This window comes from Rhinolophus sinicus, chromosome 13 (assembly GCF_057876585.1).
Source record: "Rhinolophus sinicus isolate RSI-liver-muscle chromosome 13, RSI-T2T, whole genome shotgun sequence".
In the NCBI taxonomy this organism is placed as follows: Eukaryota; Metazoa; Chordata; class Mammalia; order Chiroptera; family Rhinolophidae; genus Rhinolophus; species Rhinolophus sinicus.
This window is the reverse complement of record NC_142513.1, coordinates 29973926-29988449: the sequence shown is the minus strand read 5'-3', so window position 1 is coordinate 29988449 and position 14524 is coordinate 29973926. Positions and strand designations below refer to the sequence as shown.

Genomic DNA, 14524 nt, shown 5'->3' with positions numbered 1-14524 from the left:
GCAAACCATTCAACAGGAGGACGGGGGTGGGGCACCCAACCAGGAGTTGAAGTCAAGGAAGGCTTTGCGGAGAAGATGGCAACTGTGCAGGTCTGTAAAGGCCTGTAGGATTCAGCCAGTTGAAGAAGGGGGTTGAGTACAAAACCAGCAAAGACACTGTGGCCAGAGACTTTATGTTCTTGGAATTTTAATATAACTTAGGATAGGAGACACAAATAAAGGTGTTAAAACTTTATTGGAGTGGTCCAGCCGTGGACGGCTTGTATTTGGCAAATCAGGGAAATTGAATTAAGTCTTGAAAGCAATGGGGAGCTACTGAAGCATTTTTAGAGGTAATGCTATAGTAAGATTTGTTTTGTGCAAATTACTTTCGCTGAGTATGAAGAAGGAAGGAAAGGGACAAAGACGTAAACTTAAAAGTAGCTGTTTATTTGTCTATCTCCTCTGCAAACCCGAGGGCAAGAGCGGCAACTCGATCACTATTACAGTACCAATACTCCCTTAACAGCCAACAGAATACATGAATGCCAGAATGAATGAGAAACAGCACAATAGGGAAACTGATGGAAAGGTACTGAAATGACCATGAAACACTGAGAACATAAACTTAGGCAGTGGCAACAGAAATGGAGAGCAGTAGACGGGAACGCAAGATACCAATGGGTAGACTCAACAGATGGTGACTTGATTCATGAAAATTTAGAACCCAGGAGGAGACACAGGTTTGGAGTAAAGTAGACTACTTCTGTTTTAGGCACACTGATTTGAAAGTACCCACAGGACTTCAATGTTAAGATCTCCAGCAGGGCAACTGGAGATAACTGGAGCTTGGACAAGAGGTCAGGGACGTAAGAGTCATCGGTGACTTTGTGAAAATGCTAGAAGTGGATGAGTTATTTCATACAGAGAGAATCTGTAGAGTGACAAGGGTCAAGACAAATGGAGAGACCTCCAAAAAATACCATTTTAATGGCCGGGTGGTGGACAAGATGTTTAGGAAGCTCTGCCTCTAACACTGAAAATAGAATAGAAGGGACCAGCAAGCTCTAGCAACCAGGATTTCAGGGCTCTATAAGGGAAATGGCAAAAATACATTCATCTAGTGCAGTTCTTTCAGGTTGGAGAAGTGACGTGACTTCCCCCGAGTCCTCGACTCGGGGAATTTGCACAGTAGCAGCTGCTAATAGCTGCTGTCTTGATTTCTTACACCGTAAAATTTGAGTGTAAGAAGAGATGAACTCTGATATTCCGTCCAGCAGTATGATTTTATGATTCTAATCAAGTTTCATTGCTTGTTCATTCAGGACAAGTACACAAACCAAACAGAGCAGTCTTCACCTTTTCAAACAACAGGGCCAAGAAAACTAGAGAATAAATGAGCCTGAAATCTCGGAGTCTGACTGCCAGGCTGAACAAATGGGGAAATAAGCTTGTTCGTTCCTACTCAGTGATGCTAATGATTCAGTTAAATTGACTTCTTTGAAGGAAAATTACTGTTAATAACCTTAATTTCCTCCTAGCCTCTTCCCCCAAGTACCTGACATTTTAGATAACATATTTTCATAAAATATTAAAAGTAAAGGAATGATAGCTTAGGTATGTAAGTAACTCCATGTTGACAGCTTTATGAATCCCTTCTGTCTCTCCTGTCTATAGCCCACACTTTTGATTCTTCGATAAACACATCAAGTTTCCCATTCTCTGCGTTTCCCAAGAAACACAATTCATTCCAAATGAACTAAACAAATTTGTTTTTAAAAGTTACTGTAAGGCCCATTACAAATCTCACTGATATCGGCCACGTGGTGTTATAGAACATTCCCAACTTCAATTTCAATCTGATCATTGTAGCTGCCGTTTGCTTTTCTTTGTCCACAAAACCATACTGTAGACTTTCCACCCCGGCCGGACCTCTGTTTTAGAATGGCCGGTGGGTAGAGTCTGCCACTGGCTTCCCCAAACCCCTTCTCCATCCTTCTCCACCCTTGCGCTCTCCTCCTTCCCTCTGGCTTCGGTTGGGGTTCAGCTAATGGAAGGCACCAGCCAGAGTTTGGGGGGCAGCGGAGAGTGAGGTAGGCCTATTTATTCCCCTGCTCTGGCCATGACAGGTTGCTTGTGTCCCTCTACTCCACAAAAGGACATAGCTCTTGTTGGACAGCCCTTCTTGCCTCCCCATCGTCACTATGTCCCTCTTGTGCATTCACTCTGGTTGTGTTCCTTACCCATGCTCACACCTTCTAAAGGATCCCTTTATTAAGCCCTCCTCAAAGGACTCGGTTTACACATGCCATCTGTTCCCTGGCAGGGCCCTGAACGACACAGGGTAACAGTGAGCAGGTGGGGCCCTCCACTGTGGCTTTCACAGACATTATCAAAGGAAATCATTCGTAAACTGCAGGATGTTGTAACATTCCCACAAGCAAAACCTCGTATTGACTTTCTTGACTATCCAAGGTTTCAATGCCAAAGAAATATAACTGAATCCTACCATATTTCTACAATTCACAGTGTGCTGTAAAAAATAAATATGCAGAAGGCATACAATGAGAATCTGAATGTCACTGCCAACCATGCCAGATTTTTTCTTAAAAATGGATATCTGGAGAAACAGATGAAAGAAGCAAATCCATCTTTGAAAACAGAAACAATATTTCATTTTTCAGCTATTTACCCATGTCAAGATTTACTAGGGGTGATTCCAAGTTTTTCAAGAGATGTTGCAAAATTCTAAAAATTAACTAATAATTCATTTCATATTGTTGATGATATCAAAGTTGATTATTTGAGTTATCGAAGTTGTCACTTCTGGAAATAGTTGGAAATCAGTGACCTAGATTTTCTGTATTTTTCCCTGTTATCTCTCTAAACAAAAATATAGTGCAGTTTCTAATTTATATAGCCCTGTGTCGGTATATTATTTCTAAATGTCATGGAAATGAACTTTAGGTGTCTATTAAAGAATAAAACTCAATAAGATAACAGTATCTGCATACTTTCTAATTCTCTAAGTAGAAGGTAAAATAGATTCTTAAATAATTAAGTATTTGGAAGTCCAAAAATATAAATCCACCTGGACAGAATTTTTAGCAATGAAATTAACTTGATTTTCCCAGGTCAACATCAACCTCTCTTGGCTGAGCAGACAAAACCTCACTTTTTTGACCATATATTTAAAGGTTTCAGCTAACCAAATTGATCGGAATACAGATTTTCAACTCTGATTCTACAAGATCTCTCTTTGCTAAGGAGTTTTTAAAATAGTCTGTTAAATGGTAAATTATTTTTGATTAAGTACTGTATTTTCAAGGCGTTTTAAGGACATAGACTATTTCTAAAGTCATTTCCTGGTGTACTGTATATAACTGAAATCTGACTGAATTAGTAAAGCAATGTAACAATGTGGGACATGCTTCAATTAGAGGATATGTTCATAATTTGAGGTTCCACGAGATAGAAATACCATGGGGAACTTTTTTAAAGCAATTTGGCAGTGTTCTCTCAAAAGTAAGATGTGCATATCCTTTTGACCAAATAGTTCTATTTCTAGGAATTTAGCTACAAGAATTTCTCACGCATGTGCACAAAGATGTATGTACAAAGATCTTCAACCTTACAGTTTGCAACAGTGAAAACAGGAGAATGATTAAACAAAACATAGTACATCCATACTCCCAAAGTTTATGTAATGTTAGAAAGAAAAAGACAACTTATATATTGGCATGAAAAGGTCTCCATAACATACACTTAAGGGGACAAAAGCTAAGTCCCAGAAAAATATATACAGCATGATCCAGTTTATGTAATAATCAAAAGGTAGTATATATACTTATATATGTAAATGCACACAAAAAGGAAAGAGGAGCCCTAAGCTGTTGCCAATGGTTATATCTGGGTATGGGTGTAGGTGGGAGAGAGTATTTTACATTTTGCTTCTGTATTTCTGCATTATCATTTCAACTGGAACACAGTAATGTATCACATACATCATTTTTAAAAAATGAAAATGTAATAGAAATTCTAGAGAGGGCTTTGGTGATGTGTCCAATGATACTGCATCAGCAGATGTATGAGAAACCCATCCAAACCCCATCTGGAAAGGAATTTCACTTTTACTTGATCCAATGGGGACCACTCATTTAAAAGCCAAAGGAAAATGCAAGCTGTTCAGTAACTGCACACTGAAACACTAACCTGCAGGAAGAGATCTATATTCTCTATGTCCAAGACAAATACGGCAACTGCCAAATGGCAGTGGGGACATTCAGTGACTGGTTAAGAGTTCAAATTTGTGACTTAGGCAAGAGAAGCTCCATGTCCCCGTAAATGAAGTCACCCATTTCTCCACATTCCGGTCTTCTTATTTTAAAGGAGCACCACAGAATAGGACAGAAAACCAAGGTCTGCTTCCCTCAACTTTGTATATTTGCTGATGTCTTAGAAAAAACGAGGGAGAGGAAAAACAGGCAGAAATTCAAAATCTGAAATTAACATGCACTAGAAATAAACGATCGTAACAACCTTTGTAAGAAATTTAAAAGGGAATAAAAAATCCACATGAAGAAAGGAGACACCATGCTCACTCAAAGATGAGCAACCGACATTTTCTCACACACAGTGTTTCCAAGCACTTACAGTTGACAAAAGGCTCAAAATGGAAGCTCATGGGCTGTATTCGTCCCATAACCATGTTTTGTTTGGCCAGCCCATGGGCTGACACGTTTGTTTTTAATGTAATTATTTCTAAACATTTTAAAATAAGATTTCACACTTAAATCTTGATTTCATATTTCTCTTGAAAATATAGAGGTGCTGGCAACCCCAAGCCCCATGCGCTGGCAGAAATCCATCAGACCTGCTTCCCTGAAAGGGGCACAGCAGAGCTCCCTGACGGACGCTGTAGGTCCCTCCACTCCTAAGGTCTCTGACACCTGGGCAGCCGTATGTTGCTTACCTGGCCCTCCCAGAAATCAGTGTGCCATACCCTGAGTGAAACCATGAGACATCTCACCAGGTAAAAGGCTGGCCCTCCAGAAAACAAATTCTTTCTCAAGCTCCCCCAGAGTAGCATTTAGTAGCCTTCCTCTCTCAGACTTCTGGCCCATGCAACTGCAGCAACAAAAGCACCTAGAATTAATTAGATGAGGACACACGGCTTTATCCTCAACTTCCTATTTCAATTCCATCTGACAGCAGGATTGCCAGAAGCTTCTCAGTCATATCTCAGCCCAGTCACTTAAAATAATGGTCACAAAACTTTTTATTGTAACAAACCTTTCAGCAGCATGTACTTTGGTGGCAGGCAGGTAACACAGGATAGTGGTTAAAAGTTGGAATTCTGGTGTCAGTCTATCTGGGTTTGAACCCCATCTCTAACTTTAACTCCCTCAAGTGAGTAACTGGACCTTTTCAAGCCACGCTTTTGCCAAATGTAAAATAGAGATACTATTAGTAACCACCAAAAAAAGCTGTTGGGAGGATTAAATGACCTGGCACATTTTAAGTATTCAACAGATGTCTGTTGTTTTGTTATCGTTGTTGCTATTACTATGTAAAGAAGAGAAGGGGAGTGCTCCCACTGAAGCCCCATGGGAAAACCAGAGCCATGAAGCCTCCCCCTAAACATCACAGATCCCCCAATTATTCTAGTAGCTGCCTCTCTCTTTTCAGAGCTAAATGGCTTTATGCGGCCTTTTTAAAAAGCCTGGCTGGAAGACACAGATGCCCTGGGGACAGCATCTGGCTTACTGAGTTATACTGCAAAACCCCACAGTCACAGAATTTTGAGGGCTTTAGGGCTGAGTTAATGCTAGGTCCCTCTGTCCAACTGCGGTCACTGGGTCAGGTAAGTCCAGAGGAAGATGCGGCACGTCTTCGTGGCCCTAAAAGGGGACCAGAACTTTCTGTACTTGCCGGGGTATGGCGGGGAGGGGTTTGTTAGAGCAAGCATCCCTTATAGTAATTGACTCAGCCTGCTTTGTATGGATAGGTCAATGGCATTTGTCCCTGTGGAGGAGGAGAATGAGGGGGGAAGCAGTGATACTAGTAGCAATAGTAGGAGAAGCACTAACAGCAGTTGTAGCAACAGCAGTAGTGACACAACACCTAGCCATTCCTAGTGCAGTGCCAGGCATTTTTTGCCCTATTGGGTTATTCTCATGTTGTGGATGGGGAAACTGAGGCCCAGAGTGGATGCACAGGGTCAGATAGTGAATACAAAACACAGTCAGGATTCCAGCTAGCATCTGGCCTGATGCCAACACCTGAAGGTCTTAGCAACTTCACACGTCTGAAGGCAAACCCACAGTGCAATTCCCCAATACCCACCTAGCTGCTTCCAAGAGGAAGTGTTTCTTGGGCAGTTGTCCTTTACCTTGAGTGGGTTATGAAGCCCCTTTTGATCTGGTGAATTCTATAGACCTTTCTCAGCCTAATGTTTTAAATGCATACAATAAACTAAAAAGGAAGGCAATTATATTGAAATATCAAAATAATTTTTAAAACTGGACACACATAGTAATATATGTGCTTCTTTTTTAACCCATTAAATTCCAAGATCAGCAGTAACTAATACCTGCCCTAATTGTCATTCGAAAGTAAGTGAAAACAAGGATGTGACTCAGTTGCCAGCTATGACATGTTATCAAACAATACAGTGACTGTTTAAATGAAAAAATTTATTACAGTAAAAGACACATTGACATTAATCCTCCTCAAAATACTCCCCCTCGATTCGAACACACTTATCCCATCGTTCTTGCCACTTTCGGAAGAAGTGCTGGAAGTCCTCTTTTGTGAGTGTCTTTAGTTGCACTGTCGTGGCTGCATCAATGTCCTGAACCATTTTTATTTGGGGGAAGAGCCTGAAGTCACATGGTGCTAGATACGGTGAATAAAGTGGATGAGGACACACAGTAATGCTTTTATTGGAGAGAAATTGTCGTATACCAGAAGCGATGTGTGACACAGAGCATTGTCACGATGGAGGATGATGTATGGCACACTTTAAAACACACCTTTTCTCAACTGTAGCTCACACCCACCCGAGTGACTGCACCCAACAAGTTGAAATTCGTCACACACTGTTACTAAGGTTCAACGTGCAGCTTCCCATATGGAAGATCCCTGCCTTTCCATTGGATGGCATTCGGCAGCAGCAGTCACCGTATTTTGTGATCACAACAGAAAGACTCTGTGTCACACATCACTTCTGGTCTGGCAATTTCTGTCAAATAAAAACATTATGGTGTGTCCTCATCCACCTTATTCACTGGCCCTGGCACCGTGTGACTTCTGGCTCTTCCCCAAAGTCAAAATGATACAGGACATGGAGGCAGCCACAACAACACAACTAAAGACACTCACGAAAGAGGACTTCCAGAACTGCTTCAGAAAGTGGCAAGAACAATGGGATAAGTGTGTTTGAAGCAAGGGGGAGTATTTTGGGGGAGAGGGGAATGGCAATGTGTCTTTTATTGAAATCGATTTTTTTAAATTTAAACATTCACAGTATTTTTTTATCACACCTTGTATATTCATGGACCCACCAAATTCCATTCTTAGGCCACTATCCGGTGGACCTTAGGTTAAGAACTATTCTGAGGGAGACAGTGAGATGTCAAGGGTAAATCTACCGGTCTGTGGTCTCTTCTCTCTAGATGAGGTACTTACAATTAATTAATTTGAGTCCCTGTCTTCCTCCTGTTCTATGGAAATGGCTACTTCATTCATGTCAGGGAGCCAAAAACATCCTTTAATTGTTCAGGGAGAAAATGCTTTAAGAAGGACAATGTATCTTAAAGCGATGATTCACCTGGGCCAAGGATGGCTCAGTAGTTAGAGGTGGAATTTCCCAGCCCTCAGCACACCAAAGGATCATGGGAGAAGAGCTGTGAAGGAGACTCCCAATGAAGGGGATAAGATAACACTATCTGGAGGTCACATGGTGTGCGACCTTCTCTTTGAAGGTTTTATAGGTAGTAGGCAAGAGAAGTGTTAAGAGAAAAACTTCTTTCTGATTTATGTCCCTTTCAACTATTTTGATTCCACCAAAAAAAGGGGGGGGAAAAGTAGATGGAGTTCATGCAGAGAAAATAAAAACTCTGGTGGTCATTCATCCTGTTGAACATAAGGATCTCCCAGCTGCGATTTGAAAGGTAGGGCATCACTGCTTTCCTCTCCTCTATGAACTTGGGTTCCACCTTCAGCATGTGAAAAGAACCCAAAGGCATGAGCTTGCAGCCAGCCTTTTAGAAAGCGGGGTGGGTAAAGAAGTAAAATGGGCCTTGAGAAGAAAACTGACTCGGGTGATTTTTTTCCCCCCAACATTTCAACTCCTTTTTTATTTTATTTTATTTTTTTATTAGCTTCAGGTGTACAAAGCAATGTAAATAGTTAGACATTTACACCCTCACAAAGATATAACAGTCCCCCACCCCCACCAAAAGCAGGCTTAATTCCAATAAGAACAATGCAAGCTTCTCACTCATCTGCTCAGTAATGCGTTACCACCAGGCTTTACTTCCACCGGGGATGAAGTAAACCCACTTTTGTATGTGGTTAGCTAAAGCTCACAGCCTCTGAAAGTGCAAAACCTTTATATCATTCTAAGGCATAACAAGACAAATAATATTACCTTGAGGAAGTATTTCTTCTTTAAATATCCCTCTTTATCAAAAGAAAAACTATTTTTTTTCATTGCAGGAATGGAAGAAAGACCTACACAAGGTTATTTGACTATTACAGGAAAACAGAAAAAATGTAGGATGGACAGCACTGAGAATTAAGTAGTGTCCTGGCAAACACAGTTAACATTTGCACACCAACAGCAAAACCACAGAAAGTCCTTGCTGCCGACCATCAGTGATGAAAAGCTGTATTTATTTCTCACGGGTAGGTAAGTCTCTTTGACAGACACTAATAAGGCCTACAAGTTCACATTACGAGGTAAAAACTTCAGTCTAGACAAGAAATACCTACTGTGATCATTAAAGCGGCTCCATGAGTCCTTGACCTCATTCTGCATATCAAACGCAGAAGTTCTTGGTTTTACAGGACACACTGTGATAGACAGTTCATGAAAAACCTGGGTCATCCGTGCTAATAAACATGCTATTTCATCCTTTATAAGTGGTCACAAACAACGATAATTTAGTCACAATCTGCTATATAATTGTAAGTTACAAAGAATATTTTTGCTTTCCAAAAAATATTTGAGTTCACTATTAAGGGCATTTGTGGAGAACATGAGAAATACATAATATTTCTTTCCCATGACTATATTACCTAAGGGCTGTGATTCAAAATGATAAAATTTATTCTCAACAAAAGATTTCAAAATTAAAAAAATCAAAAACGCCACAGCTAACCACTAATGTATTTTTTAAATAATCCAGAAAAAGTATTCATCCATTCTGATATTTGAGTTTGCAAGCTATATCTGAAAGTTTGGGGATGAATATGCAGACACAAAATCAAGAAGCTCACCTCAGGTCACATCTTTTTACAAATTAGCATACCAATGCAATTTATTCAGCAAAAACAACACAGCAGCATGGAGGGTCAATTTCACCTCAATTTTAACTTGGAGGGAGGGTGGGTTAGGGATAAATATTAGGCAAGCACTTAGTCATCATTTCAATTCTTAATAAATCAAACCCCCAAATGGATTTAGTAGTATCCTAGGAAAACACCATGATCATTGATCATTTGGATTGCCAAATATAAATGTTCCCTGTTGCCAAAATCGGCAGTATACATTAATCTAAAAACAGTTGGATATGTTCTTGGAAAAGACAAAATATCGACGCTCTCAGCACTGGCTAGGTCTCTACTGGGATGAAATATTTCAAAGAGGTAATACAGATTTGAAAAACAAAAAAATCTGCAAATGCTTTTCAGTAACCCTTAACACTTTTTAAACTTCCGTATTTCACTACCTCATAACTCAAAAACATACCATCTCAAGATTCCAGGACATATAAGTCGTTTAACATCACTCACATTTCCATGCAAATATAAAACTTAGAAAAGAGTGTTTTAGAACAAAGCTCTTCAGCATGGGTGTGCATTTGTAAAATAAAGGTAGCATTATCCCGACAGATATAAATGTGTACCCAGTGATCAAATGGAGTCATAGAAATTCTGTTTTGACAGTTACTTGTAGAATAGCATTTTCTCCAGTGATTAATTCAGAACTGAGTAATGATATCATCAAAGCTAAATCAAAACTATGTTCGGATGGTTGAGCAATAATATAGTTGGAGAGAAGTGTAATCAGAATTCTAATAAGGGTACCTTTAGGTATGTTACACAATATTACATGCAAAGTGTTACTGGTTCTGGCAGCAAAAGTCTCATGTACATAAAAATACCAATTAACAAATGCTATTCCATTTAAAAAGTGAACATTTATGAAAACAGGTGTTCTCCCAAGATGGCAATCATTTATTAAACTTCTACAGTTCAAAAGGAAGATGACATAATTGATTAAAACACCAGCTGAAAAATATGTAAGACTGTCCTATGAAAAACACAGCATTCTAGATTACATAACAGGGATAATGGGAGATTAAATCACAAGCCCCTGCCCAGCTAGATTTGTGTTCTTCTGCATGATTCTATAACAGGCCACTGAAGTTTGAAGAGTACATAATATTAAGTTCCCAGTTCAATCACATATTTTTGAAACCAATAGTCTTAAATAAACTAAAAGGACAAAGTTAAAATTTTATACATACACAGTTTTTCTTTTCTGAAGGACACAGTTGCTCACACACTTTCTTAACCTCCTTGTAAACTGCCCAGGTAAAGTCACCAGTTTCGTTTCTTGGTCCTGTTTACTTTATGAATATGATTTCTCTTTAAGGGGAAAACTCAATTCTAATTTATATATTATACAACTGCCTGTGTTTGAATGGTATTATTGCCAACCATACATGATTATTAAACAGCTATCTCTTCATACTCATAATTTATAGACCACCATGTATCACTTTTACGGTGAAAAATGGCGACCTTCCATAAATGTTTTGACCAAAACTAAATTTCAAACACCTGCTTTCGAACAATAGCTAGAATCACTAAAAGAGTTAAAAAAAAAAAAAAAAAAAAAAAAAAGGGTAGAGGGCCATGTCTCAAATACACGCATATTTATGAAAATATAATGGGCATTTGCATTTTTCTCTTGAAAAATGCTAATTTTATGATTCTAGATAAAGTTGTACTTAGACACACTTGGAAATTGGCGAATTCCATATTTCCATACTTCTATACAGTGCTGCCTACAACGTCTACAATCAGAAGTACTGTACTACATGGACAGGGTCTAATTAGTTAAGGGAAGTCAACTTCAAAATTCTGCAATAAAACTATTGGTATGCTTTTAAGAGGGCAGAACACTGCCCCCAACGAGGGCTGGCCTGTCAGTGTTGTTTTAAGTGGAAATGGTCAATCATCTATTATTTCCCCAGAAGAGGTAAGAAGATCCACACGCATACACAATTACATGCGTTGCACGGTGCCAACTATTGCCAACCAAAATAATCATATACACGTCGGGCTGAGCTATTTCTAGCCAGAAGTGGTGAACATCTGGACAGAGTCTGAGGAAACCAAGTAGGCGATGATTACAGGGGAAGAGGGTGGCAACGGGGACCCTCGCCTCTCGTGCGCACAGGGCGTCTGGCACCCCGCACCTGCACCGGCTCCCTGGCAGGGCATCCGGGTGCGCGCGCGCGCGCGTCCGGGACGCATCCGCCCGGAGCAAACAAGCCCGACGGGCCCGGGCGGGCTGGAGCATCCTCAGTCGGGCCCCGAAATGCGTTCTCCTACCTGTCACTTTGCCTGGATCTGCTGCCGGGGATGCGGCCACCGCAGCCGCCAGGAGCCCCCGAGTGTGCGCGCGCCTGGGTGCGCGCGTGTGTGTGTGTGAGATCTTGTTGGTGGTGCAGCTCACTTACTGCTCGCGGCGCCACCGCCCCCCTCCCCCCATAAGAGCGGACCGCCTAGCCCCCTCCGGACGCGCCCAGCCCCGCCCTCCTGCCTGCCCCCGCCTCCCCGCCTCCTAGGCGAACAGTCCTTACCTCAACCGAGGGCGGGGGTCTCCGCGGGCTCTTCCGAGAACCCGCGGGCAGTGCCGGCTCGCTCCGCCTGCTAGCCCGCCTGCCCGCCTGCCGGGCCTGGCGTACCCCGGCCCCCGCCGCCCCTCCGTGACCCGCCGCTTCCCCCCTCCCCAGCCCCCGAATCTCCCTCCCCGTTCTCGCCTCCCGGCTCCAGAGCCCGAGCAGTCGCCTCACAGCCCCAACCTGCCCAGGCTACGGAGCATGCCCAGTGCGGCGCGCCCGGGCTGGGCTGGGGGTGGGCAGGGGCCGGCTGGCCTCCCGGCTGCTGCGAGCAGGCGGGGCGGAGAAGGGGCGCCGAGCGGAGAGGGGGCGCAGCCCAGCGGGCCCTGCCGACAACCTGGGGCGGGTGGAGGGCCGAGCTGGGAGAAGGTGGGTGGGGCGACTGGGGACACTGCCCCGCGGCGCGCTCCTCGGAGGTCGCCCTGGCCGCCCCCCGCGGAGTCAGCGCCGCGGCACGTGCTCCAGGCCTGGGGTTGGGTGCGCTCAGGGTGTCGCCGGGCGCAGGACCCTGGGGGAAGGGAGGAGTGGCACCCTCTCCTTGGGAGACCTGCAGCCCCCTCGTCGGCCGTGAGGCGGGGGTGGGAGTAAAGAGTAGAGGGGTGTCGGGACTGGCGAAAACTGGTACCCCAGAGCCACTGGCAGGGATAGGGGAAGTGTTTATTTGTTTGATAAACACAAGCGCTCACCTCGGCACTGTTCTATACGTTTTTTTATTCATGTGATCTTTAAAACAGTTTTCCAAAGCTAGTACTACTGTTAATCTCTTTTTTTCTCCCTCAAGACTTAAACTGAGCCAGGGAGAGATTAAGTGGTTCCAAAAGTATTCCCCAAAGTGCAACCTCAGAGAGGCAAACCTCCCAGACTTTGGTCCCTGGGATGCTGGGGCCCTGCCCCAGCCAGTTCCCCTGCCCCGGCCCCTCGCCCCTGCCCTCCAATGGTCCCCAGGTGACCCCGGGTCATCCTCACGTACAGATGTTCAGCCTAGCACCACCCTTTGTAGGGACCCTCCTAATGTGCCGCTCCGGGACTCCCCGCAGGGATCACCCCCCGCCACTCCTCCTCCTCCTCCCGGCTGGCGGCCACCAAAACCCGGAGACGTGGCACCTGCGCACTGGGGACTGGGGCCACGCTCACAGCTGCACTGGGCATGCTCAGCCGCCTGGGCAGGTCCGGCTAGCCAGGAGGAAAGAGTGAGCCTGGCCGCTCATGCAATGTGGGGAATGGAGGGTGAATGTATGCACAAACAATAGTCCAGGCTTCAAGGGGGCAGAAGCAATTGTACATGCAAAAGACTACTTCTCCTTTTACATCCTGGCCTTTCCCGGGTGATCAAAAGTTTACCAACTGAGTGTCCGTCAGCCTGAGGAGTCTGAGGGCCCACTGACAACTCCCCAACTAAACTGCTCAGCTGCAATTTCAGCTGAGCCCCGAAACAAGCTCCTAAGCAGCTGAGCCTGTCTGCTTATGAGGAAGCCAAGGAAAATAGCTTAGACCAAGTTCCCCTGCCAGATTGGAAAGGAAACAAAGGTCCCAGGGAAAAGCTGTGTGGCTGCTCACCATTCAGGCGGCTTCAAGATGTGATGATGTTGAGTGATGCCACGGTGTTATGGCAACTCTTCTCAAATCATAATGTGCACACAAGTCTTTATCTTGTTAAAGTGTATGCAGTTCTTGACTCAGCAGGTCTGGGTAGGACCTGAGAATCTGCATTTCTAAGCTCCCATGTCATGCTAATGTTGCTGGTCTTCAGAAAAGACTTTGAGAAGCAAGAGCTTAGGGCAGTATTTTAAGTCTGTTCTCTATTTATATTTTAAGACAACTCTTAGAAAGGCCAATTTGCTCCAGGTCACATTGCCAATAAATAGTGTAACTAGTTTCAAACCTAGTTCTCCAGGACATCCTGGTATATTCCTGTATTCCTCTAGACCCATAGATAGATGAGCTAGAAGCTGGCATCTCTGTCTTGACTGTTTTTACCAGTGGAATTTCATTGAGTACATAGTACACCCAGGCATTTCTGTTAGTCTCTCCTGTGTAAAAACCACACCACAACTTAGTGGCCTAAAACAATTAGCTCACAATTCTGTGAATCAGCAGTTTGGGCTGGAATCAGCTGAGCAGTTCTGCTTTTTCCTGCTGGGTCCACTCATGCAGTCGCAGACATGTGGAACTTGGGGCCTCATCCAGATGGCTAAGATGACAAAGTGTTCCTATGGTGAACTCATGGTCCCCAGCAACAAGAGAGGGCGAACCCCAATTTAAGACAGCATTTCATACTTCCTGTTGCTGAGGTCCTAGTGACCAAAGTAAGCCACATGGCCATGTCCGGGTTCAAAGCATGGAAAAATAATAAACTTCACTTGATGAGAGGAGATGCAAAATAGAAAGGTGGTTCTTGGTGTTTT

At 43.4% G+C, this 14524-nt stretch overlaps 1 protein-coding gene across 6 annotated transcripts in view; it reads right to left on the bottom strand.

The window, feature by feature from the left end:
- PLCB4 (phospholipase C beta 4) overlaps nucleotides 1–12236 on the bottom strand; it is a 400724-nt gene extending 388488 nt beyond the window's left edge. For 2 of the 6 annotated variants that reach the window (XM_074318158.2, XM_074318162.2), the window contains exon 1: nucleotides 12081–12236. The gene's annotated coding sequence lies outside the window, so the exon portion shown is untranslated. Of the gene's footprint in view, nucleotides 1–11829; nucleotides 11984–12080 lie in introns of those variants that run through there. The other 4 variants (XM_019734905.3, XM_019734908.3, XM_074318160.2 and 1 more) reach the window with 3 other exon arrangements.
- Nucleotides 12237–14524: the final 2288 nt, after the last annotated feature.